Source organism: Lontra canadensis, unplaced genomic scaffold, assembly GCF_010015895.1.
Source record: "Lontra canadensis isolate GAN:19392208 unplaced genomic scaffold, GSC_riverotter_1.0 scaffold71, whole genome shotgun sequence".
In the NCBI taxonomy this organism is placed as follows: Eukaryota; Metazoa; Chordata; class Mammalia; order Carnivora; family Mustelidae; genus Lontra; species Lontra canadensis.
In genome coordinates this window covers 3,465,762-3,490,595 of record NW_022631065.1, presented here as the reverse complement: position 1 = coordinate 3,490,595, position 24,834 = coordinate 3,465,762, and the positions used below count along the sequence as shown (strand labels likewise).

The window sequence follows — 24,834 nt, the reverse complement described above, 5'->3', positions numbered from 1 at the left end:
TTCTTAGATCTCTGGTTGAGCTCACAGGTATTTAGAGTGATTTGATAGTTATCTAGCTGAATTCCTGTGACCAGATGAAATTAAGGTCGCCTACTCCTCCACCATTTTGGACTCCTTCTGAATAATAAGATTTCTAAGCCTCCTCTCCAGGATTCCATCTTTTTTCCCCTGCTCTTTTCTTTCTCCCTAGTCCATATTATATATGCTTATGGTACAGATTACTCAGTGCTGATGACTTCTAAATTTATTCCCTGACTAAATCTCTTTCTGACATGAAGAGTCATATACATAGCCTGATAAAATATTTTACTCAGACATTTTAAGAAAACTTCAAAAGGGAGAGTTTTCAGACTGAATTCATGCTTTTCTTCTCTCTGTCCATCTTTGTAAGAGGCACCAATATTCATCTAGTTGCCCCAACTGCAAATTTGAGGTGCCCTCGAAACTTCTTTTTCCCCTCCCTGCTTGCATATAACCCATAACAAAGACCTATTAATGTTATCTCATAAACCTATTTTGAATGTGTCCACTTCTTTCCTTATCCATTGAGACCACTTTTATATGTGGTAACAACTACATTACTGGTCTCATCATCCAATTCCATCTTGTTAAAATTTATTATCCATTTTGTAGCCAAAAGGGGCATATGCATGTAGAAATTTTATTGTTATTTCTCTGCTTCAAATATTTAAATAGTTTCCCAATAGTCTACAATTTTGCTTTATGAATCTTGAGTTTGCCAATCTATGAATGGCAAGTTTGTCAGATATTTGTGAGCTGTTTTATTTAACATCTCTCAGTATACTTCTCTCATTCAGCAAATAATTATTAAGTTTCTGATACATGAAGGGCATTTTATTATGCACTAAAACATTGCTGAAAAAGATAGCATGTAAAAAGACAGCATGTAAAAGTCCACGTGGAAATTGTTCTCAGGTGGGAAGTAGAGTAGTGCTGGTAGAGATGTCACTTTTGTAATTGTGATAGAGTACAATGCCAAAGAAATGAATTCACTTTACTTGGTCCATGAGACAACAGCTTCGAGTACAGGTGTGGTTCCTCAGAACTAAGAAAAATACACTGAGTCAATTGTGAAATGAGATTTCCCTTTAGGCAAAGTCATACTTAAATGCCCTCTATAGATCCTCCATGCCTCAGGGACCAGTATAGCTTTTGCAAAATAAGATATACTTCCTGATGAAATTGAGGTTACACCAAGCTAGTCTTTTCTCATAGTTCCTAGAAAGAGGAAAAAAAAAGGCAACATAATTTTAGAGAGACGGAGTTGAAGAGCCAGCTTCTAAAGTAGATATGCCCTGCAGACACAATATTTAATGTGTTTCTTTTTCACACTCAAACTCTCTTCTATAATGCCCCAATGTTTTTAATCTTGGAGTCCTGTCAGAGCTCCTCCTTGGCACAGACAAGATGAGGTGGAGGTGGATTTTGTGTGTGTGTATATCTAGAGAGAGAGATTTTCTCTCTATATATAGAGAGAGAGACAATAAGGGGACAAGAGGAGAATGAGGAGAAGAAGAAGTAGGAGTAGGAGTAGAATATTACATAAAAATATAAGAAAGATCGGAAGAACATCATAGTCAATATGAAGTAAAGCCACACATGGAAAACTAAGAGAAAAAGGAAACCACTATTACTGGGGTAGAGATGAAGAGATGTTGTCAGAAAGAAAGATTGGCGTGTACTTAGGGAGCATATTATTGTTATTCTAAATGGCACATAGGAAATACGGATTTTATTCAAAAGGCAATTATTATGAGGTTTTTAGATTTTTTAATTATTATGAGGTTTATAGATTTTTAAAAGAACGTAATAAAATAAAATCTAGGAAAACTGTTTAAAACTCAGAAAATTAATATTTATATTAAGAGAGCCAATTGAATGTTTTATATTAAAAATTATTTGGTTCCATTAGGAAAGCCAAGAAGCAAAGTTTAAAATTAGAGGATGATTTTATAAGTAGCAGAATTAGAAATACTATCAGTCTGCTGTTGTCATAATTTTTCAGTTTTACTTCTGGCTGCACCAGCCTTCCTTCCCTAAGCAGATCTTGAAAAGGACTTCCTAGTTTCACCGGTCGAGCCTTACTTTCCTTCTCACACTTTGGACATTCCCTGAACTCTCCAAATTTGTATTTTAATAAAGGAATTATCCTTCTGTTTGTACTAATGAGTGGTGAGTTTCTTCGATATCTGACTCAAGCCACATTTCCTCATAGTATATATTGGTTAGCTTCATTTTGAATATCACCCCACAGATGCCCCTTGTTTATACTTTATTTTATACCTTCTCCTTATATCTACTTCCCCATAGCAACTCTTACAGTGCTGGGCACAGAAGAATTATATAGCCTCACAGAAGATGATGCACAAGTTATCTTACTTCCAAATTGACCATTTATTTGACTAGGTATGGAACATGGTATGGTGTCCCAAAGAATAGATGTTATTGTCAGGATCTTTGAGGAATTTAAGATTGGGTTTAATGAATATGACTGAGAAAGCAAAGAAAGGAACAATGGGGAAGTTTATTTCATTGTGTAAATCTCTTCCTAGTAGTAAATTAGATACTAAGAAATGCTCCTGAAACTTTATGTTCTATTTAGTGCTCTACAGAAATTACACAGATGCCTGTGGGTCTGATATGATGCTGTTTCCTTATGCACCTTAAGATATCAAAGAGAAGTTTAATTTCCAACCTATCTTTTTCAAAAATGGCTTGTTTTTTAGCTTCTGGGGGCTCTGCTCCTCTTTTTGTGTCTTTATAATTAATGCACTCATTTATAATTTAAAAATACATGCTTCTGGTGCGCCTGGGTGGCTCAGTCATTGAGCGTCTGCCTTTAACTCTGGTCATAATCCCAGGGTCCTGGGATCCAGCCCCACGTCGGGCTCTCTGCTTGGTGGGAAGCCTGCCTCTCCCTCTCCCGCTCTCCCTGCTTGTGTTCCCTTTCTTGCTTTCTCTCTTTCTGTCAAATAAATAAACCATTATTTTATATATATACATATATATATATAATAAATTAAAATATAAACAAATAAATAAACCACACACACACACACACATATATATATCCTTTATATATAAACCGATATATATATATATGTATATACACTCTTATAGAGGCTAAAAGAACACTAAATCACAGAACTAGACTGTCATTTAATAAATAATTCTTGTTTCTTAATAGATTTATTGATTAACAGCTGAAATAAAGAGTAATACTGCATTTGTTATGTTTATCCATCAATACCTTTTAAGGCACATCCTTCCCTATTCTTCTTCTCCCTCACATCTGGGCAAGCTAAAAAGAAAGCACAAGTGCCATAGAACTTCAAACCATGCAAAACCCTGCTTTCTCAGAAAAGCCAGCACCCCAGCCTCACAACACTAATTACCATCATTAGAGTGTATTATAATGCATTATTATAGTGTATCACATTATAGCAGTAGAAGTCCCAAACCAGATCTTGGCTGGGGATTCATCACATTTCTGTGGAGTGGCTACAATCTGGCCTTTCTCAATTTTTAGACCTTCCTTCCAGAATGTTTTGTTTTTTTTTCTTAAGATAAATCTATGAGATTTATGGTTTTACTCTATTAACTTTCTTTTAAAAAGTTAAAGAAAATGAAAAATAATTTCACAGGGTATAGAATTACTATATCAATTATGTTTCCTCAATAGCTGAGGATATCACCATGCTGTTTTTTTGTTTTTTTTTTAAAGATTTTATTTATTTATTTGACAGTGATTACAAGTAGGCAGAGAGGCAGGCAGAGAGGGAGGCGGAAGCAGATTCCCCACCGAGCAGGGAGCCTAATGTGGGACTCTATCCCAGGAACCCAGGATCATGACCTGAGCCAAAGGCAGAGGCTTAACCAACTGAGCTACCCAGGTGCCCCACATCATGCTGTTTTCTGATGAGGCTTTCTTTCTGCTGAGCATTTAGCTTTCATATAACTGTTATTCCTTTTCGATTATATTTTATCTGAGCTGTGTTTTATAATTATGTTGGTGTCTTTGGTTTTCTATAGTTATATTAACTTTTGTCAGTGAGTGTCTGTGAGTGTGTATAATTTCGTCTTAGATGCATTAAACTTCCTGAAATCAAAATTTGGCTATTTCATTCATCCCGACATTTGTCAGCTATTATTTCTCCAAATATTTCTCATGCCCATTTTTCCTGTTGTCTCTTTTTTGAGGGGACACAAATTACATGTATGCTACACCATCTTACTATATTCTATTTTTTTATGACTGTGTCTTTATTTTTATTTACCTAATTATCTTTGTCTCTTTGCCTCATTCTTTGTAATTTCTTACTACAAATTTCCAGGTCACTAATTATCTCAACTGTGAAAAATCTGAACTTTAAACTCATTATCTTATTTTTACATAACTTACTTTATTTTCCAGCCCTAAAACTTATTTAGTTAATTTTCAAATTTGTCAGATTTGTTAGTATCTTATACCTTTATCATACTTTCGTTTTTTTTTTTTATTATATAAAACCCATTTATATTATATTCTATAGCTCTAGTATTTAGCTTAAGGGGTGTGTGTGTGTGTTTTGTTGTTGTTGTTGTTGTTTCATTAATGGCTTCTGTTGATGGCTTCAGTTCCTCAGGTGTTTAGTTGTTTTTGAATGTGAGCTTCTATTTCTTGAATTCTCAGTTTTGAGAATTATTTAAAATTATGATTAAGGATATATATTAGTCTAAAGAGGACTTGCATTTGTTTCTATAAACTGCCTGTGGACTCTACCAATTTTGAGCTGTTTTATTAAATTTCAGGGTAGTTTTGGCAGAGGCATGGGGGAGAGTGATACAAATGAATATAGATTCAAACTTACAGACCTGTGTGAGTAGAGACTTAAAAATTCTCCACAGATGCTTTTTATTCTGGCTCAGGACCAAGGGTTAATCACTCAGGCATCCTCCCCATTTCCATAAAATTGGATTTTCTTTTGACTTCACCTATTGAGAGAATTGCTTCTTGAATTATTTGATTTTGTGTGGGATCCTTAAATCTGAACTCTCATCCTGTTCGGCCTCTTTCTTTGTCCCCCAATAACTTAGCTGTATAACTCTTCAAATTCTGGCTTCCAGGAATTGATAAATAATCCCAGGGGAAAAGCTGACTTGACTCCCCTGTTTCTTGTTAGATCTCTCATTTTATTGTGCTTTCTGGTTTCTGAAGAGTCCCTTTATTTGCCATTAGCTATTCCAGGCATTAATATTTTTTTAAACAATAATTTTTGTTGAAAATTTATGTGTTACTTTATTTGGGGAGATTTCTCAATGTCCAAAAATCGACCTGGCCTTGCCATTGCTTCAAAATTATTGCAGTAGCCTCAATCATTGATTAATATTTTAGAGTACAATAGTTAATACTTGTGTATGTGTGTATGTATGTATAGGTGTGTATGTGTATATATATTTAGAGAGAGAGAGAGATCTCAGCATACTGTCAAACTCCTTATTATCACACATTGCACACATTTCATAGGTGTAGATAATAAGACACATTTGTATATGTATGCATAGTCTACATATTTATAAATTATATATAAATTCAATGTAACTATATTTTTTCACAGATACTACGTAGTAAGAATTTAGTATTGGTTTAAAGTCTATATAAAGAAAATAATGTGTGGTAGCAGAGAAATTTAAAAGCAAAAGGCCTTATAAAAATAACTGAAGGTTAGGCTAAGAAAAAAAGAGAACAAAAATTACTAAGACACAAATATGATAGCTTGGATAAAATGAACGAATTGCTTGAAAGACACAGTTTGCTAAAAGCCATACAAGAAAAAAGAAGACAATCTGAATAGGCATATATATATATTAATTAAACTGAATCAATAATCAATAACTTTATTGAACAGAAAGCACAAGGCTTAGATGGGTTCATTGGTGATTTTCACTAAACACTTAAGGAAGAAAATGTACCAATTTTAAACATTCTCTTTCAGAGTATAGAAGTACAAGAAATACTTCTAGCTTTCTATGAAAACCACTAATACTGAAACCAAACAAATAGCAAGAAAACTATAGGACAATATCTCTGATGATCATAGAGAAATTCTCAATAAATGTATTAGCAAAGGGAATCTATTATTGTATAAAAAGAATTACACATCACAACCAAGTGGGATTTATACCAGGTATGCTACACTGCTTCAGCATTTAAAAAAAGTTGAATGCAACTTGTCATATCAATATGCTTAAGAAGAAAAATTACACAATTGTATCAGTGCAGAAAAATGCATTTGACAAAATTCAAAACCAATCTGTGATAAAAACTCTCAGTAAACTAGGGGTAGAGAGAATTACCTCTCTTTATAAAAAGTATATAAAAAATTCTACAGCCAATATATTTAATAGTGAGAAATTAAAATTTGCCACTAAAATCAGGTATGAGACATGAATGTCTTCTCTCACCATTCCTTTTGTATCACCCTGGAAGTAATAGCTAATGCAATAAGACAAGAAAAGGAAATAAAATGTATACAGATTAGAAATACCCTGTCTATATTTACAAATGACATATCATCTATGTGGAAAATACACAAAAATTTTTAAAAAGCCCTCCTGGAAATAATAAGCAATTATGGCCAAGTTATACAACAGAGCTAATATACAAAAGTCAAGTTGCTTTCCTATATACCAGGAATGAGTAAGTTGTATTTGAAACTAAAAAACACAATGCCATTTACATTAGGACCAAAATATGAAATTCTTAGGTATATATCTAACAAAATCTATAAAGGTCTAGTTGAGGAAAACTACAAAACTGAAAAATGAAGTCAAGGCAAAACTAAATGGAGAAATGATCCATGTTCATGAATAGGAAAACTCAATATTGTCAAGATACCAGTTCTTCTCACCTCAGTCTACAGAGTAAATTCAGTCTCAGTGAAAATGCAAACAAAATATTTTGTCAGTATCAACACACTGATTCTAAAGTTTATAGGGAGAGTCAAAAGAATCAGAATAACCAACACAATATGGAAGGAGAAGAACAAAGTTGGAGAAGTGACACTACTCAATTTCAAGACTTAACTGTAAGGCTGCAGAAATGAAGATAGTTTGATTTTGACAAAGAATAGACAAAGAAGTCAATGAAAAGTTAGCCTAGAAATATGCCCACATCTGTATAGTCAACTGATCTTTGACAAAGGAGCAAATGCCATTAATGCAATGGAGCAAAGATAGTCTCTTCAACAGATGGTGCTGGAGAAAATGGATATCTGTATCCAAAAATTAAATCTAGACACGGACTTACCCTTACCCAAAATTAACCCAAAATAGATCACAAACCTAAATGTAAAATGAAAAACTATCAAACTCCTTGAAGATAACATAAGAGAAGATTTAGGTGACCTCAAGTATAGTGATAACTTTTTATTTTACAACACCAAAGGCACAACCCATGAAAGAAATAATATATAAACTAGACTTCATTAAAATTGAAACTTCTGTTCTACAAAAGGCAATATCAAGAGAATAAAAAGATAAGCCACAGACTGGGAGAAATATTTTCAAGAGACATATCTGATAAAAGACCGTTATCCAGAATATACAAAAACCTCTTAAAATAAGAGAAAGAAAACAAAATAACTTGATAGGTAAGAGCCAAGAACCTTAACACACATCTCACCAAAGAAAATATACAGATGCTAAGTAAGCAGATGAAAAGATACTGCACACTCATGTCATTATAGAAATGCAAATTAAAATAATAGTAATATACCACTGTATACCTATTAGAATGACCAAAGTCTGGAGCACTGGCAACACCAAATGCTGGCAAGGATGTGGAGCAACAGGAACTCTATTATAATGCTGGAATACAAAATGGTGTACCATTCTGGAAGATAGTTAGCAGTTTTTTTATGAACTAGAGATACTTCTGTCATGTAATGGAGGAGTTGTACTCCTTGATATTACTAAAAGGAGTTAAAAGCTTATGTCCACTCAGAAACATGCGTGCACGTTTTTATAGCAACTTTATTCATAACTGCTAAAACTTGGAAGCAACTAAGTTGCCCTTTAGTATGTAGGTGAATGGACAAATAAATTGTAGCACATCTAGACAATGGAATATTATACAGCACTAAAACAAAATGAACTATCAAGCAATGAAAAAACATAGAAGAACCTTAAATGCACATTACTAAATGAAGGACACCAATCTGAAAAGGCTATATACTGTATGATTCTAATACATTACACTCTGGAAAGAGCAAAACTGTGGAGAGAACAAAATGATCAGTGATTGCCAGGGACTGAGATGAAGGAAAGATAAACTGGTGGAGCACAGAAGATGATGTTTAGGGCAGCGAAAGATATGATAGTACAGTGATATTGGATACATGTCACCATACATTTGACCAAACCCATAGAATATACAATACCAAAAGTGAACCATTATATAAACTATGGTATGATTATGATATGTCAGTGTAGTTCATTAGTTTTAACATATTCCCCACCTCTTGTGGGGAATGTTGGTAATACAGGAGTCAATGCATGTGTGAGGGCAGAGCATATATTGGGAATTGCTGTATCTTTCCCTCAACTTTGCTGTAAACCTGAAATTGTCTAAAAAGTAAGTCTTAAAAAATAAAAAACAAATAAATAAATAAACAAAAAAATTAAATAAATAAATAATAAAAATAATAAAAAACTAAATAAGAAAAACTTGCTGTAATCCATTGTTTACATCATAATTTGAAAATACATTTTTAAATTCTTCTAACCCTTGCTTTTTACTTTGAAGGTCTTCACGGACTTCTCATTGCCTTTATTTGAAATTTAGACCTGCTATTGTGCCCATGAAATCTGTTTAATAATCTCAGTTCGCATGATTTTTCATTTTCACTTCTAATTTTTCCCCTCAAAGATCTGCATTCTAGCAACAGACTTTACTTGCAATTCTTTAATGTGTTATATACTCTAAAGCCTTTGGGCGAATTATTCTCTCTACTGAAAAGGCAAACCCCTTCTTGTTTCTGCCCTAATAAATCCCACTCATAATTAAACTTTTGACCCACCAGGCACTTCAGAAGAGGGATATTCCCAACATTCTCTCCAACAGCATTAGCTGTATCCTTTGATATGTGCGAAAAGCAAACCATGTAGGCCTCCAGTCTAGCCCTTGCCAGATTATGCTGTAGTTATTTCTGTATTAGTCAGTCTTCCACTCTGTTTTTCTAAGTCCTAATAGGAAGTCCCTATTTGAAAGTCATCATTAAAGACCTTAGCACATGCCCTTGTGCATGGCAGGTAGTCAATTAGTATTTGTAGCATTAAAAAAAAAAATTCAAAGATTCTCTTTTAATGTAAGAATTGTTTGGAAAGAATCTGTTTATCTTTCCTACTAAAAACTAACTTTTTACATGTTCTGTTAAAGAGTGTCAGTAGAGGATTGTCCTAACTGAAAATGTGGATCTACTTGATATAAGGTTAACACAGCGCTAAGTTTTTTCCTCATGAGTTACAAATGACATCCTAATGACAGTGTCTGAGGGGCTGAGGTAACCTCTAAGGACGATATACCCTTTCCCTTCTATGCATAAAAGCGTTACAATAGAAGACCTGACTGCTATTCTTTTTTTTTTTTAAGATTTTTTTTTTAATTAATTTGATAGACTGAGATCACAAGTAGGTAGAGAGGCAGGCAGAGGGGCGGGGGGAACAGGCTCCCTGCTGAGCAGAGAGCCTGATATCCAGGCTTGATCCCAGGACTCTGGGATCATAACCTGAGCTGAAGGCCGATGCTTTAACCCACTGAGCCACCCAGGCACCCCCTGACTGCTGTTCTTTGAAAGACCTCCTTATAAGTTTGTCCCTCAGCTGTCATCTAGAAACTTAGGTATCGGGAGGATTTCCACCATCCCCAGAACTGATCAGAGTGGCTATTTACTATGTCTAAACTATTTGTATAAACATAATTTATACTGAACACCTGATTTACTCTGAATGTCTAGAATTTCTGTATGTGTTAGGCAGAAGCTACCTATATGATCAAACCGCTGGATGCTGAGTCTTTAATGAGCTTCCCTAGTTGGCAACATTTCACAAATGCTGTCACAACTCATTGCCGGTACCATTCTGTATGATTCCCCCAGGAGAGAACCTTTAGAAATGTGTACCTGGTTTTCCCAGGACTTCACCTCATCTGCTTTCCTTCTGGAAATTTTACTTTATATTCATTTACCACAATAAATCATAGTCATTAGTTAGACTATATTTTAAATCCATTAATGAATCATCAAACCTAGAGTTGGTCTTGGTAACCCCCAACACACCTTCATACCACCTCCTCCCCAGTATTTGCCCTCTTGCCCATATAAGTCCACTTTCTGCCTCCTTACCATTATTGCCACTTTCTTATCACTTCCCTTATTTTTTCTTCTCTCCATAGGAGACAGCATCTGCTAGCTACACACTTCCTGGAACTTTTACATATTCAGTCTTATATTCAACATTGAAAATGCACTCATTCATTCAATAAGCATGTAACAGGTATTTCCCATATGCCAAGCTTCGTGAAACAAACTCAGTAAGGGAGAATTCTATTCAGTCATCTAAACCTTACATTCAAATGGGAAAAACAAATTAGCAACGAGGAAGTTATTTTGTTCTGGCTGGGTATTGCATTGTGACAAACCACCCTCAAAAGCTATTGGTTGGAAACTACAATTTCATTTCGCTTACATTTTATAGGTGTAGGAATGTAGAAGGAACTCAGATGGGCAATTTGCCTCTGATCCATATAGTATAACATAGAGCGTCAGGGCTGGCAGATCTGCTTCCACAGTGGCTTCTTCATTCATGTGCCTGGTGTCTCATTGCCACTACACCTCTCTGTCTGTAGATGCCATAGCATTCACCATGGCCTCATCATATAATCAGATTATTAGGTAACAGGCTAATTGACACTTGATGGATCCAGGGTAATGACAGTTCTTACCTGGACAGCAGCTTCAAAGTGGCAGGAGTCACAAGCTGCCAGGCCTCATAGGGGATCGTCTCACATCTGTCATAGTGTCAGTTCTGTCATTAAAGTGTCATAAAAGTCATAGTGTCAGTAAAGTTGGAAATCCTGCCCAGATTCAAGGGGTAGAGATATAGGCTCCATCTCTTCATAGGGATGTGGCAAGTCCTAGTGCAGAGGAACATATTAGATGGGAGCTACTGTGGTAGCCATTTAGTGGACATTCCACTGAAGAGCAAGTACTATCAGATTTAAAAATGACAGTTTGCCAGAGAACCAAACTGACTCCTACTTAGAACAAAGAAGTTCTATAAAGTTTCCTGGAAGGTAAATTGAAGTTGAAGGAAGAAAGGGCTTACCCAATGATATAGAATAGGTAAATGTGTCAGACTTAGAGGGTACTGAGGTAAGGCTCAGAGCTGAGAATGAGCATTTTATTTCCTAAACATTCAACAATTTCCAGAATTGGCTTGGTTAGAAACTTAAGGGTTAATGGTGTAGTGAGAGAGTAGGCTGATAGGGTAACAGTGTATGTAGTGGGCTTTTCACAGTTTGCTCACATAGGAGTCTACAATCATGTTCTATAAAGAGCCAACAAGTAAATATTCTAGGTTTTATAGACCAAGAGGCACAATCAAAGATATTGTTTAGGTAATTATATAATTACTTAAAATATAATCAATGTAAAAATCATTTTAGCTTGTCACGCTTACAGAAATAAGTAGTGGCCTAAATTTGTCCCCTAGGTCATAATTGCTAGCTGATGCAGTAGACATGTGGAACTTTATAGGCAACCATTAAAAACATCTTATTTAGGAAAAGCACATATCAGACATAAAGTTTGAAAACACAAATATGATAGCACTATGGGAATTAAGGCAAAACTAATGACAGTGAAACTAGTTAGGATATTTTTGAAGCAATCAGTGGATGTAATAATAACTGAGCTAAAAAGTACAGTAAGCAGTATTTGGTGTTTCCTTAGACATGCTATGAATAGGGGGACCTGGGTGGTTAAGTGTCCAGTTCTTGATTTCTCGGCTCAGGTCATGATCTCAGGGTTGTGAGATTGAGCCCCATGTCAGGCTCACTACTGAGCAGAGTCTGCTTAGGACTCTCTCTCTCTCCCCCTCGGCCTCTCCCCTCACTCTCTATTTCTCTCTCAAATAAATAAAAAATGAAATCTTAAAAAAGAAAAAGAAGAAGAAGAAATGCCATGAATAGTAGTATGGAAAAAGAGGAGTGAAGGATAACTCTTTATTCTCTTATAAAATCAGGCATTACTTATGAATTTGGTGATGCCATTTAAAAAGAAACACAAGAAGCAGAATTAAACCCGTTGTAAAAAGTTTTTAAAAAGAAGTATGCATACAGAAATAATGAATTATGTTTTAAATAGAGTTAGTTTAACATAGTAACAATAATTGAGTCTACTAACCAGACTGGGGTTTACCAAATGTGAATATGCAAATTTGAATTTAAAGAGTCCGTATCTTTCCTCACTTTGACACTATTAAACACGAATTTTGTACTTAAGAATTTCTTAATTCAGAATGTCTTTTTGTAGCTACTTGTATTCCCCCCCGATAGTGACTTTATTCTTTAGTAGCACCTGTTCTTAATCTCAATTTTTCACACCTACTTAAACAATCCTATCTTTTAGTGATCGATTTAAACTCTTCCATGTAACATTATGCACTTAAAATGTGATAGTTGTCTATGATTTTAAGATCCTATATTAACATTGATAAGGGACCTCATTTTGTTTGACATATTTTTAATATTTGACTTTTTGAAAAGATCTTTTAGCTAAATGGCTGAAATCATGATTAGTACCACACCGCAAATAATTGTCCCCAACTACTTTCTAAAAATTATCATAGGTTCTGTTTGACTGAGAATAGCAAAAATCTCAGAGTTTATAGTAACTCTTTCCCTTAAAGACAAGAATTAGTTCACAAAAAGAAACGCATCACTTGCCTGGACAAAAACGTCTCCTAGCTGCTTACTGTGTTAAAACTCTTAAGTCTGGTATCCCTGTATGAGCTGTAGGGAGGTCCTGTCAAACTAATCTTCTTGTATTTATTCACTCTTTCAACAAATACTGATCAAGAAACTTCTATATTAGCTTTACCACATCTTCATAAATAACTTCACAGGGTCAACCTCATATATTAAGTTTTTAGTTTGTTTATAGCTGCATTTTGTAATGTAATACACATTATACATTATCCTCACATCATCCTTGAAAAAAAAACACAAAATAGGTAGAAATTTATGTTACAGAAGCTATAAATAATTCACCAATCCTACAGGCCCAGCTTACGTTCTCTTTAATTTTTAAATTTGCATATTGCACAAGTTGATGATCAAAGGACATTGATTTCTTCCTTGGAACTGAAAATATATTCTGGGTTTAAAGATGGAGATCAGGGGCACCTGGGTGGCTCAGTCCTTTAGCATCTGCCTTCTCAGGTCATGATCTCATGGTCCTGGGATCTAGCCCTGAGTCAGACTCTCTGCTCAGCAGGGAGTCAGCTTCTCCATTCACTCTCCCTCTCTGCTCTCTCTCTCTTTCTGCTCTCTCTCTCTCTCTGCTCTCTCTCTCTAAAATAAATAAAATCTTTGAAAAAAAATAAAGAGGGAGATCAGAGCTTATTCACATGGAAGAAAATGAGTTAAATAGAGTATAAGAAGTAAATCTGTATCTGTAGCAGAAGTGTAATTTTCATAGACCAGTGCAACTTCCCATTATGAAATGATGTCTCCCTTTTTTGCAACACTTGGAGCAATTATACACATTAATAATTGTTGGGTCGAAGACCTTGTACCATTACACATACAGTTAATTGGTGCAATGAAAAATAGATTTGACCAATTTTTCTCAGTGAAATTAAATGGGCATCTTAAAAGAGTTGAACTAATTAAACAACTGTCTTAGAACTTTTGAGGAAGTAGGTAATTTATTTATTTTTAGTCAGGACCAGACTAGTATGAGATTTGTTTTAAAGTATTCAGCATATTGATCTATTAAAATTTCTGTAGTCAGACATATTTAGTTGTAAGACTATCAAGGATCACATAGTATTAGAAATAATGTTTCAGAATTATATTTATCTTTAAATATTTATTGGGTACTTATTGTGTTATAGGGTATCACCAGTATCAAAGTTTGTGGCTTTCTCCTTGGATCATTGCTAATTGATATTTCTTGCCTCCCTTCCATTTAGTTGGGACAATGTAATGTGTTCTATTAACAAAATGATCTTCTGGAATGAGGTGATTAAAAGCAGGCCTAACCTCTCTTCTCTAAGGGCTATCTATATAGTATTAAGTGAAGGAACTGCAGACACTAGAAACTACTACATGAAAGGATATTAGTTCCTGAATGACCCATAACAAATTGTGATTTGATTAAGAAATAAACCTTTATTAACTGAGCCACTGACATTTTGGGGAGTGCTTATTTCAGCAGTTTCCATGATTTACATAAACTAATGCAGCTTTTCACTTGTCACCATTAGAACAGAAATTGAGTAACCACCATACTCATCATTTTGAGATGTGTGTCAAATTTACTTGGAAAACTTAAAAAAAATAAATATGTGGCTCAGTCAATTTAAGTTGATGGTGAAAGCATAGCAGGCATGTGTATGTCTCTAAAAAATTACATATAATTCTGATGTTCACTTTTGGTTAAGAATCACTCTAAAGATTCTTATCTTATAAGGGTGTATTATCCTCACATAAACCAGTTTAAATCAGTCCATTCAAATTCATTATACATGTATCTACATCTATCATTGAAAGATTTGGAGATTTGATGTTTTTATAATTTAAAATAATTATGAATAACTTCTTCCAGCTCAAAATTCTGAATAATATATTCCATGAATACAAAATGTATAGTATCTATCAAAAGTAACCTCTGAATAAATATTTTAAATAAAATATTTATTTTATATAAAATATTTATTTTATATAAAATATTTATTTTAAAATAAAATATTTATTTAAATAAAATATTTATTTTATTTATTTTAAAATAAAATATTTATTTAGATAAAAGGCAAATCTAAGCTAACATCACCACATGGCTGATACTTTGCTGAAAACTACTCCCATTTCCCAAGATGTGATTTAAACTTCATCTTGCATTTACTTTCAGTTTCCTTAAAAATAAATGTTTATTGTCTAAAAATATATATAAAAAAATTCCCCACAAAAGATGCTATTCTTTCATTTCCCCCATCTTCTTCCTCTTCTTCAACACCCCTGATATAAAGGACATTATTACACCTTATTAAATCTTTAGCCAAATGTGCAGACAATGCTCCATCGGTTTATTGTTCCGTGTGTGCGAGCTGCATGCTCATAAAGCCATCTACAGATACCATGTAACCTTTGTACTCCATTTCCCACTTAGGTTCCACCATTATTGTTTTTCCTGTTAATCCATTCAGGAAAGGTTTGGGATTGAGGGACAAACTCATCATGCAAATCCTGCAGGCCACTTGCCGACAACCGAACTGTTGCCTGTTCCTGGGGACTAGAGTAGCTATAGCCAGCGCAACTCCTTTCAGGTTCTTAATTTCTACAAAAATAATAAATTCAAACCCTTTTGGTATGATTTAACAGAAGGCAGTTTTCCTAATCCCGTATTTCATCTCAGAAACTGAGTGTATATTTGTTGGAGATATAAGAAGACAAGGATTTATTGAATGACAAGACTATCTAAATTACCTCAGGTGGGTCAGCAAAATGAAGAAATATCTAGATAATATACACAAACATGCTGATATATATAATCCCAGAGTGTGAACTGCTGACTAAATCATGTCAAATATCCTTTATATATTTACTTGTATGTTTATTCATAATTCAACAAATACCTATTGAGCAGCTCTTATGTTTGAATCCTACACATTGAGAATAAGAATGACCATGACATCTTTCCTTTATAATAACAAAGAGCTCACAGTATTTGTACTGTCTGGTGTCAAAAATAGGCATTATCTTAACAGTAAGCACAATGGTCTAGTTTCAGGTTTGGAGAAAACAAGTCATGGGTTCTGAGCCATGTTGGCAATAGTCCCTTCTTTGTGTGAGAAAGACAAGATATCAAGACAGCAAGGCAGGAGCTCAAGCTAAGACAAATTAAAGAAGAACTAAAATACATATCCAAATACTTTTTTCTGTTATTTATATTGTTTTATTTTACAAGTAATAAAAAGAAAATTCAGCATCAGAAAAGTAACAGAATTTGTAAAAAAAAAAAAAAAAAGTAGGGATTTGTTTTTGTAGATAGTTTGCTAAGTGGCTCTAGCTTTGTGGGTTGAAGGGCTGAGGAAACAAGCCTCAATCAAACTACAGTTTGGATGCAAAAGGAAAATTGGATGAAATGAAGAAGGAGACTTATTTTATTTATTTTAATTTATTTTATTATATATTTTTAAAAGTAACATTACTGAGTAACAGGTTAGTTTTATCAAAGACTTATTAAGCCTGAGGTTATTTCATTGGTGAGTTATACATGTCAAAGTTATTAGTAGAAACTTTATAATTTCAGACTGTATGACAAAAGATAAAAATGGTCAAAAAAGGCCCTTAGACTGTGATATATGTCAACAGTATATCCTGAAACGTATGGTGGGTTGTTAACCCAACTGTATGCAAAATCATTAGGTTTCTGTCAACTTAATTATGGTAAGTAAAAGCTTGAGCAGTAATGACACACCACTTTACATATTTTGGGACTAGTCCAGAACAAGGTCATTGACCCCTGCTTTTTCTCCCAGTCTTTGTCTCTGTCAATTTATTAAGCCATAATATGTGAGGGTCTATGACATTAGATGAAATGGGATAATTCATGTAGAAACACTATGAATATTGTAGACTGAGTATTAGTTCATGTCCTGCATTATTCATGAACAAGTGTGAAGTTTCAGAGCAGACAAGCTGTGTAGCAGATCACTTGTTATTTCGCTGACACTGAGTATGAATCCCTGCCTAATATTATTCACAACAGTTTGCCAGAGGAGCCTATAGTTCAGAGTTAAGAGATAATCCCTAAAGGGAAACAAGTGCCCTCTTTGAAAATGGCATGCTGTTGGTTAAGCTGACATAGAAATAAAGTCTCTGCAAAAACAATTGAGAAAAGTCTCTAACCAGCCTTCAGTAATTTAAAAAGAAAGAGAAGCCCTGAGTAAGTATAAGAGCATGATTTCCAGAGTCAACACATTATAATATTCAGATGTTCAGTTTTACAACAAAAAATTGCAAACCTTTCAAAAACACAGGAAAATATAGCCCTTCTGAAGCATCAAAATCAATCGACAAACACTTTCCAAATGAACTCATATATCCGAATTACTGGAAGAAGACTGCAAAACAATTGTCTTAAATAGGCTTAAAAAACAAAATAACATGGACAAAAAAAACTATAGGAAATCAAGATAACATTGAACAAAATGGGAATACCAATAAAGAGATGGAAATTATATTGCAAAACAAAGCAAAAGTTGTGGAAGTGAAAAGTTTAATGACTAAAATGAAAATTGATTAGAGGAGTTCAACAGCAGATATATGCAGACAAAAGACAAAATAAATACACTTGAAAATAAGATAACTGAAATTATCCATTCTGAGGAAAAGAAAGAAAAAATGAAGAGTGAACCCCTGGGGGATGCTATCAATGTAGAAACATATACATTATGAGATTCCCAGAGTGGGAAGATAGGAAGGGGCCGAAAGAATGTTTGAAAAAATAGTGGCCAAAAGCTTCCCAAATTTGGTGAAAGAAACAAATCCATACATTCAAGCTCAGTGAATAAACTCAAAGAGATCCTTTCTGAACACATTATATTCAAATTGTCAAAAGACAGACAGGATCCTGAAAGCAGCAAAAGAAAAGTGATTCATTACATATCAAGAATCCTCAATAAGATTAACGGCTTACTTCTGATTGAAAAACCATGTATTGCAAAAAGCAATATAAAGTCACATTCAAAGTACTGAACAGAAGATTATTAACCAAGCAATTATATCCAGAAAAACTATTTGTTAAACCAAAGAGAAATCAAGACAGTTCCAGATAAACAAACCAGAATTTGTTGCTAACTGACCTGTCCTGCAAGAAATACTAAAAGGAATCTTTCAAGATGAAAAGAAAGGACATTAAACAGTAATTTGAATCCACAAGACAGAAATAAATAACCCAGTAAAGTTGAATACATAGGTAAATACAAAGATAGGATAAATGTATCTTTCTTTGTGATTCATCTTCTCCTATCTCAATTAAAAGGCAATCGTATAAAACAATAATTACATACTGTGTTTCTAGGCTTATAATATGTAAAGATGAAATTAGTTTGATCATAGTTTTACAAAGGACAGTGAAAATGTAAATATGTTGGAGTAAAGTTTTTGCATTTAAAGAATGTAAATCGATATTAATCCAAACTAGATTTTTATAAATTAACGTAGGAAACCATGAAGTAAGTAATTTCTAAAATATTGTCAAAGCAAAAAAAAGTATATTAAAATAGTTTAGTATAGAATATTCATGACAAAAGAAAGCAATCACGGAGCAATGAAGGAACAACAAAATTATAAGACATAAGGAAAAGAAATACAAAAAAGCAGATATATGCCCTGTCATATCAGTGGCTAAACTCAATGCAAATGGACTAACCATAAACAATCAAAAATGAATATTGGCAGAATGGATTTAAAATATGATTTAGTTATTCATTGTCTACAAGAAATACACATTAGCTAGACACAAATATGTCGAAAAGGATAGAAAAAAGGTACAAACCAAAGGAGAGCAGGAGTATCTATATTAATAACTGACAAAATAGAGAATAATTTCAGTTATAAAAGGGTCAGTTTATTAGGCAAATATAATTACCAACACACAAGTACTTAAAAATGGAACTCTGAAATATATGAAAAAAAAAACTGACAGAATTAAAGGAAGCAATAGATAATTCAAAAATAATGGTTGGACATTTTAATGCTCCCCTTTGTTTGTTCCAGTTTTATTGAAATATAGTCAACACTTAAAAATAGTATACATTAGGTTGTATAATGTGATTTTTTTGAAATATATATAAATAGTGAAATGATTGCCACAATTACCTAATGATTGGCACAAATAGCTAATTAACATATTAGCATAATAATGTCATTTTAGATACATACTTTTTTTGTGTGTGGTGAGAACACTTAAGATCAATTCTCTTAGCAAATTTTAAGTATAAAATACAGTATTATTAGCTATAGTTAGCATACTGTAGGTTAGATCTCCAGGAGTTATTCATTCTACATAACTGAAACTTTTTTTTTTTTTTAAAGATTTTATTTATTTATTTGATAGACAGAAATCACAAGTAGGCAGAGAAGCAGGCAGAGAGAGGGAGGAAGCAGGCTCCCTGCTGAGCAGAGAGTCCTGATGCGGGGCTTGATCCCAGGACCCTGGGATCATGACCTGAGCCGAAGGCAGAGGTTTTAACCTACTGAGCCACCCAGGCATCCCCTTTTCTAACTTTTGACCAACATCTCTCCACTTCCCCCACCCTGGGAAACACAATTAATTCTATTATCTGCCTTCATGAGTTCAACTTTTTTTAGATTCCATATATAAGTGAAGTCATGCAGTATTTTTTATTTTGTAACTTACTTATTTCTTTTAGCATAATAACCTCCAGGTTCTTCCATGTTCTTGCAAATGGCATATTTTCTTTATCCGTTCATCTGTTGGCAGACAGTTTGTTTCCATATCTTACCTATTGAGAATAATGCTGCAGTGAACATGTGTATGCAGATATCTCTTTGAGAAGTGATTTTATTTCTTTCACATATATACCCAGAAGTGGAATTTCTCCATCACAAGCTATCACTGTTTTGGACTCTTTGAGGAAACTATGTAATGTTTTCCATAATGGCTGCACCAGTTTACATTCCCTCCAAGACTGTACAAGTTTTTCCTTTTCTCTACATTCCCACCAATACTTGTTATCTTTTTGATAATAGCCATTATAACAAGTATGGATGCTATCTCATTGAGGTTTTGATTTGCATTTCCCTAATGATAATAGTGATGTTGAGTAAATTTACATATATGCCTTCCTTTGAGAAAACTTTGTTTAGATCCAGTACCATCTGTTCATTGTAACTTTGTAATATATTTTGAAGTCAGAAAGTATAATGCCCCCAACTTTGTTGTTTTTGCTTAAGATTGGCTATTTGGAATCTTTTGTGGTTCCATAGGAATTAATTATTTTTTCATTTTTGTAAAGATTGTCACTGCTTAAGATTTTGATGCTTTCTATTTATCTGTGTCTTCTTTAATTTTCATCATCAGTGTATAAATTGTTCATCTCTTTGGTTAAGTTTACTCCTAAGTATTTTATCTTCTTGCCATTTTGAATGGGATTGTGTTCTTAATTTCATTTCCAGATGGTTTATCATTTGAATATAGAAATGTGATTTATGTATGTTGACTTTGGATCCTGCACCTTTACTAAATTTCCTTTTTTTAAAGGTTTATATATTTATTTGAGGGAGAAAGGCAGAGGGGAAGGGGACAGAGGGAGAGAGAATCCAAGCAGACTCCATGATGAGTGAAGAGTCTGACACAGGGCTCTGACTGTGTGTCACCCACGGCCCCTTAAATTTACTCTGTAGTTTTAAAATTTTTTGGTTGAGACTTTATAGGATATTCTGCATATATGATCATGTCATCTGCAAACAATGATGATTTCACTTCTTCCTTTTTTACTTCTTTCCATATTTTTAAGTTCTCTTTCCTCTTTGCTTAACAGTTGAACATTTAAGTAATTTCTCTTTTCTGGCATTTTACTATGAGTCATTGAGAGGAACTAGGATGCTCCATCAACACTTCGCTTAGAGATTTCCTCAGCCAAATAGTCATTTTTTTCACTCAGAAGTTCAGCCTTCCACAAAACATTAGAAAACAAACAAGCCAAGATTTTTTCCAGTTTATAACAAGGATAGCTTTTTCTTTATTGTCTAATAACAGGTTTCTCATTTCCATCTACTTCATTAGAATGATCTTTACTCCATATTTCTATCAACGTACCATTCAGAATTACTTATGTGTTCTCTATGAAGATTGAGACTTTCTCTGCATCTCACCTCTTTTTTATTCTGAGATATCACCAGAATTGTCCTTAACAGTCTATTTACAACAATGTTGGTTTTTTCTAGCATGCTCCTCCAAACTCTTTCAACCTCTACAACTTTCTTAGTTCTGAAGTTGCTTCTGTATTTTTAGGTATCTGTTAAAGTAACACTGGTACCTCTCAGTATCATTTTTCTGTCTCAGCTTCCTGCTGAAACAAAAATGGCATACTCTGAATTACTTATAGACAGTTAGCATTTATTTTTCAGCTCTGGAATCTGGAGAGTACAAAATCAAGGCACAAACAGATTCAGTGTCTGTGAATGAGAGTCAGCTTCCTGGTTCATAAACTGCTATCTCTTTACTATGACGTCATATGGCAGAAAGAGCAGGAAGAGCACCATTGGGTCTCTTTTGTAAGGGCACTAATACCAGTCATGAGGACTCCACCGTTATGACCTAATCTCCTCCCAAATTCCCCACCTCCAAGTACCATCACATTGGTTTCAACAGAGGAATTTGGGTTAGACACAAATATAATAATACATTATAATAATAGTAGTTATTCAAGGTGACATTTCAGAGATGTTGAGACTTGGAGAAATCTAAACATCTTGATCTCTGTTTCTTTTCCTTTTAAAGTTTTATTTCACAGTGCCTTCATTATTATTGTAGGCTGTTCAGATTTATTTGATATAATATAGGAAAATCAAGTTCTTATTAATGTCCAAATTAGTTTTCACAGTTTCGTTGTAAATACTTGTAGTCGCAATATGGATTATATACCCATAGGACAAAACAAATTCTGATACTTGTGGTAAGAAGGCAGTTATCTTTGGAAAGAGTAGTAGAGAGCCAGGGTTTGGAGTAGTTCAGATTAAGACAGTATTAGTGGAAACAGAAGAAATAAGATACGCAATAGAATTTTGGAAGAAGTGAAAATCTGGTTTAGATAATTGTGTATCAGGCAGTGAAAAGATCTGCCCAAGATCATTTTAGACAGCTCCAGGACTTACATAATCTTTCAAAGTATGTTATTTTCTGACAGTGGATTGCTGCCTGAGGAGAGACACTCTTAGGAGCAAAAGTGATTGCAGAAGAGGGGCATCTAGAAGAAGAGATGCTGGGGTAAGATGCCTCCCTTTGGATAGCCCATCAGAAGTTTCAGAATAATCCGTACAGAACTTTTGCAGTTTTGTAAATACATGACTCCATAACTATAGAATGGTGGGTACTTGTAGTTATTTTACTATTTTATTTATTTTACTTTTTTAGAACAAGGGACAGGGAGGAGAGGAGGGAAAAGTTGAGAGAGAATCTTAAGCAGTTTTTACACCCAGCATGCAGCCTGATATGGGACTCCATCCCACAACCCTGAGATCATGACCTTAGCTAAAATCAAGAGTCAGACACCTAACCAACTGAGCCACACAGGTGCACACCCTCTAGTGCCTCATTTGTTATAAAGTTCAAGCTACAGTTCTCTCATGAGTGATATGCACCAGGCATGAGAGGAGAAATGGAAAGTGAGGGAGAAAGAAGCAAGACATAGTCCCCAACATCAAAGTGCTTACTGTCTAGAGGGTTTACCAGTAAGCCATAATAATGAAGCAGGATAACTGCTACAGTGGATGTGTTTCCAGATATATGGGCAGCAGGTACTAGGTATGTTGATCTGACTGAATCTGTTGAGGAAGAAGACAGCTTGTAGATGATAGGATCCAGAGAACAACAAGAACTCTGTCTAAATCTCCATGACCTGATAAAAAAGAACCTGTTTGGCAACTATAATTAGGAAAGGTAAAGTTGGTAGCAGGGAGTTTCTCTGATGAAATCCAGCCTACTTGGTGCACAATGCCAAGAATCTTTGGGCTCATCTTTTTTAGAATACCATAATGAATTTATAAGAATCAGAGATTTTATTAAACTTGACAATGCTTATTTTATTAATTAATTCCACCAATGCATGCCTCATTTTTTTTTACCAATTAAGAAAAAAAAGTTAAGTAATTTCTGTGGATGGGCCAAACTATTATGAGGATTCTACAAATGTTTAAAATTCATCTCATTTTAAAGCCTGTCTCTGCATGCCTAAAATTTGGTGATTTATTTGAAATTGATGAAATATTTATAATAAATAATTTCAAAAACTGCTAACACACAAACTCTTCCTGTTAGAAACTAAAAATTAAATTCCTTTGTTCGTGTCATTAAAAAAAACAAAAAAAACAAAAAAACACTCAGTTGCAGCCAACCTTCCAGACCATGGAGAAGCAAAAGTGAGACCCAGAGAAGGGGAGTGACTTGGTAAAGGTCGTACTGCTAGTTGGAAGACAAGACATTTAGAATTTAAAGTTTGCTTCACAGAGCCTCTTTTTGAGGGGATGGATTTTTGCAGAAATCAAACAAATAATCTCACAACATAGAGGTTTCTCTGGTAGTGAAAAAAACTTAAGACAGGAGAGTGGGAGAGGTAGTGAGAGAAGCTACAGAGATAAGAATAGGTTGTACATGTGATGTACCTGTTAGGGGTTATTTACAAGGAACTCGCTTCTGTCAGTCAATGAAGTAGGATAGCATTGCGCTTAAAAGGACAGATGCTGAAATTGCTAGGCTTTCAGTCCCATCCTGGCCTCTTACCATCTATGTGACCTTCATCTATGCACTTAAACTCTCTGTGGCTTAGATACCCCATCTGAAAAATGGGGAAAATAAATGATCTCATAAGTTAAGTGTGCAGATACAATATGTTAATACCTTTTAGTAGAGTGCATATCATATTCTAACCCCCAAGTTAAAATTACTGTTAGTAATTGTTGCAGTGGCTTCCAGGAGGACTGTGTCTGCCTTGACTTTTGTGATCTAGTGGAGAATTAGGAGTTATTGATAAGGAAAGCTTGAATGTTGAGGATCTTAGAGATGAACCATTCCACATGTAAACTTGGGGTTCTGAGGAGAGAAAGTCGTGGAATACCTGTTTCTCTGTGTCCCTAGGAAATCAATCACGTAGACATAAGCAGATATAGTAATGCAATCTGGGGACACAAGGAGAAACAATTGAAAAGCATTTGTAGCATAAGTGGAAGAAGATAAAGAACACAGTGTCCTTGTTTTCTTAGGTAAAATTGTGAAACTCTAAAATATCAGTTCTGTTAGTACAGCCTCATTTTCCAGATATAGAAGTCAATATTCAGGATGGATATTTTATGCAGTATCACATCTTAACTCATAAAAGAACTGGAAGAGAATCCTCAGTACCTGGCTCCCAGTCCAGTGAACTCAAGCAAGTGCAGCTGGTCCTGTCAAACTGACATTGGCAGTGTTCGTTTATTTTAATTTATGTTAATTTCCTTTTTCCTTGCTAACCCCAACCTGACCCAGCAGTCTGAATTTGATTTTTATAGAATGGACCAAACTAGGATGTATCAAGAGCTGAATAACTAGGCAGTAATTGTCGACAGGACAATAGCTAGGAATCCCAGGAGCTGAGCCTTCCACATGCAGCAGCAAGTTCATCAGGCAAACAGGACAGTGGCACAGCCACAGGGACCCAACCTGAGACCAGCAAATAGAGTTTGTACTCCAGAGTGATATTATAGAGATGTAGGCAGAATCATTGCCTCAGAAGAATTGGTATACTGAGTTATAAATAAACATTGAG

The 24,834-nt window shown here is 34.4% G+C and overlaps 1 pseudogene; it reads right to left on the bottom strand.

Moving 5' to 3' along the window:
* Nucleotides 1-15,246: 15,246 nt before the first annotated feature.
* LOC116881074 lies at nt 15,247-15,519 on the bottom strand (annotated as a pseudogene).
* Between the last annotated feature and the right edge of the window lie 9,315 nt (nt 15,520-24,834).